A 3754-nucleotide genomic window follows, 5' to 3' on the forward strand; every position below is an offset into this window, starting at 1 on the left:
GAACAGAACAGAGAGCCTAGAATTATACCCAAGTCCCTACAGTCAATTAATATTTGACAAAGGGGGCAATAACATAAAATAAAGTAAAAATAGCCGCTTCAAAAATGGTGCTGGAAGGAGACTTCTGCCCAGATGGAGGCATAGGTGGAAACCCTGTGCCTTCTCCCACAACCAAGTTTGAATACAACAAAGGTTTGGAGAAACAAAGACACAGCCAAAGGACAGAAAATTGAATTATACGGAAGTCTGACAACATCTAACTGTTCATCGGGACGGTAAGAGGGGCGGAGCCAGCTGCGAGCAGGGTCAAGCAGGACAGGTCCCCCGACCTAGGTGCGCAGGTAGCCTGGAATCAGTTGGGGTGCGGGGCAGACTGACCGTGGGCGCATATTTGCGCACAGTGAGAGGACCACACAGGCCCCAGGGGGCGAGGGCTGATGGCGGTGTTACACTCGCGTGCAGTGGGACGAAACCCGTGGGCCCGGTGACGGCAACAGCTGTGGTGGCAGGCGGCAGACAGGACGCCATAGTTCCTCTTTGACCCCGCCCCCACATACAGTGTCACAACCCAGCGACTTAGTTGCCCTGCGCTAGTGAACACCTTGGGGCTCCGATTATGCTATGGAACAGGCACGAACAGCCCAAAAGATGGTGCAAGAAGACCTCAAAGTCCCAGAGCCGATAACTCTCAGTGACTGAGAAACTGCCAGCCTCTCAGAAGCACAATTCAAGACACTGTTTATCAGGATGCTCACAGAACTGGTTGATTATAGTCACAAATTAGAGGAACATATGAAGGCTAAAATAATTGAAATGAAGGGAGATGTCCAGGAATCCAATAGCGATGGAAAGGAAACTGGGACTCAAATCAATGGAATGGACCAGAAGGAAGAACAAAACATCCCACCAGAAAGGAATGAAGAAATGAGAATTCAAAAAAATGAGGAGAGGCTTAGGAACCTCCAGGACATCTTTAAACATTCCAACATTCGGATTATAGGGGTTCCAGAAGGGGGAAAGAAAGAGCCACAAGTGGAATACGTATTTGAACAAATAATAAAGGAGAACTTCCCCAGTCTGGCAAAGGAAATAGACTTCCAGGAAATCCAGGAAGCTCAGAGAGTGCCAAAGAAGTTGGACCCAAGAAGGAACACACCAAAGAACATCATAATTATATCAGCCAAGATGAAAATGAAGGAGAGAATCCTAGAAGCATCAAGGGATAAGGGGACAGTCACCTACAAAGGAGTGCCCATCAGACTGTCAGTGGATTTCTCAAAAGAGACCTTACAGGCAAGAAGGGGCTGGAAAGAAGTATTCCAAGTCATGAAATCCAAAGACCTACAGCCAAGATTGCTTTATCCAGCAAAACTTTCATTTAGAATGGAAAGACAGATAAAGTGCTTCTCAGATAAGGTCAAGTTCAAGGAGTTCATCATATACCAAGCCCTTATTATATGAAATGCTAAAGGGACTTATCTAAGAAAAAGAAGATGAAAAATATGAACAGTGAAAGGACAGCAAACTCACAGTTCTTAACAACCACACCTAAAGCAAAAGCAACCCAAGAGGACAGCTAGATCAGGAGTGGAACCATAGAAATGAAGAACACATGGAGGGTTAGCAACAGGGGAGTGGGAGGAGGAGAAGGGGGGAGAAGGCACAGAAAATAGCATAGACAGTAGGTAGAAAATAGATAGGGGGAGGGGAAAATAGTGGGGGAAATATAGAATCTAAAGAACTTGAGACACATGGTTATAAACTAAGGGGTGGAGAATGGTGGTGGAGGGAGTGTGCAGGTAGAGGGGAATGAAGGTGGGGGAATAGAACAACTGCAATGGTATAATCAATAAAATAAAATAAAAAACAATAAGAATTAAAAAATAAAAAAAATATGGTGCTGGGAGAACTGGACAGCTTTGTGCAAAAAAAAGGAAACTTGAGCACCAACTTACACCATACACCAAAATTAATTCAAGGTAGATAAAAGACTTAAATATAAGCCATTACACCAATAAAGTCCTAGAGGAGAATATTGGCAGGAAGATCTCAGGTATTCCACGTAGCAACATTTTTACTGATATGACCCCTAGAGCAAGGTACATGAAGGAAAGAATAAACAAGTGGGATCTCATCCAAATAAAAAGCTTCTGCAAAGCTAGAAAAAACAGCATTAAGGTAAAAAGAGAAGCAGCTGTTTGGGAAAACATATTTGCCAATGATAACTCAGACAAAGGTTTAATCTCCATAATATACAAAGAACTTACTGGACTCCACTCAAAGAAGACAAGCAACGCAATTAAAAAATGGGCAAAGGACCTGAACAGACACTTCTCCAAGGAGGACATAGAGAGGATCCAGAGACACATGAAAAGATGCTCAATATTGCTAGCTATCAGAGAGATGCAAATTAAAACCACAATGAGATACCACTTAACACCAGTCAGAATGGCTATGATAAACAAAGAAACAAACAACAAGTGCTGGAGAGGTTGTGGGGAAAAGGGGACCCTAGTTCACTGTTGGTGGGATTGCAGACTGGTACAACCACTATGGAAAATAGTATGGAATTTTCTAAGAAAACTAAAAATGAACCTGCCTTTTGACCCCGCAATGCCACTGCTGGGATTATATCCTAAGAACCCTGAAACACCAATCCAAAAGAAACTATGCACACCAATGTTCATAACAACACAATTTCCAAAGCCAAGAGTTGGAAGCAACCTAGATGCCCATCAGAAAAATGAATGGATCAAAAACTATGGTACACTTACACAATGGAATTCTATGCAGCAGAAAGAAAGGAGGAGCTCCTACCCTTTGCAACAGCATTGATGGAACTGGAAAGCACTATGCTGAGTGAAATAAGCCTGGTGGTGAAAGACAAATACTGTATGATCTCACCTTTAACAGGAACTTAGAGAACAAAACAAATAAGCAAACAATATATGACCAAAGACTGAAATTCATAACAGGCTGACAGGGACCAGAGGGGAGAGGGGAGAGAATTTCAGGGGAAGAGGGGAAGGATTCACAGAAACTAGTATAAAGGACACATGGAGAACAACTAAGGGGGGTAGAAATGGGAGGGAGGTCAGCACCACATGGGGGGGGTGGGCTGAGATGGGAGTGGGGGATGGAAAACTGTACTTGAACAAGAATTAAATAAAAAAAATTAAAGAAAAACTGTGGTACATTTACATAATGAAACACTACACAGTAGAAAAAAAAAGGAATTCCTACATTTTGTCACAACAAGGATGGAACTAGAGACTATTATGCTAAATGAAGTAAACCAATCAGTGAAAGATAAATAGCATATGATCTCACTGAATGTCATGGACAAAATAAACTAATGAGAATAATAAAACCAGAGGTATAGGATCATGGAATAACTGGACAGCAGTAAGTGGGACAGGGGAGGTGGGGACTCTTTGAAAGAAGGTGGGGGGATTAGTCAGGGAATATATGCAAAGGACCAATGGCCATGGACAATGATGTAGGGATTGACTATGGAAATGCATGGAGGGTTGGGTGTTGGAACCAGAAGGAGAAAAATTGGGATAACTGTAAAAGCACAACCATAAAACAATAGAAAAATAAATACCACTACAATATAAGAGCAATTTTAAATTCAGGAATTTCAACGTAGGAATTCCTTATTTTTTCTACTGTGTAGTATTTCATTGTGGAAATGTACCACAGTTTTTCTTTAATTTTTAAATTTAATTCTTGCCATAATAAAAGTTATCAG

The sequence above is a fragment of the Sturnira hondurensis genome, unplaced genomic scaffold (genome assembly GCF_014824575.4).
Source record: "Sturnira hondurensis isolate 20B ecotype Veracruz unplaced genomic scaffold, ASM1482457v3 Scaffold0000880, whole genome shotgun sequence".
NCBI classification, from domain to species: Eukaryota; Metazoa; Chordata; class Mammalia; order Chiroptera; family Phyllostomidae; genus Sturnira; species Sturnira hondurensis.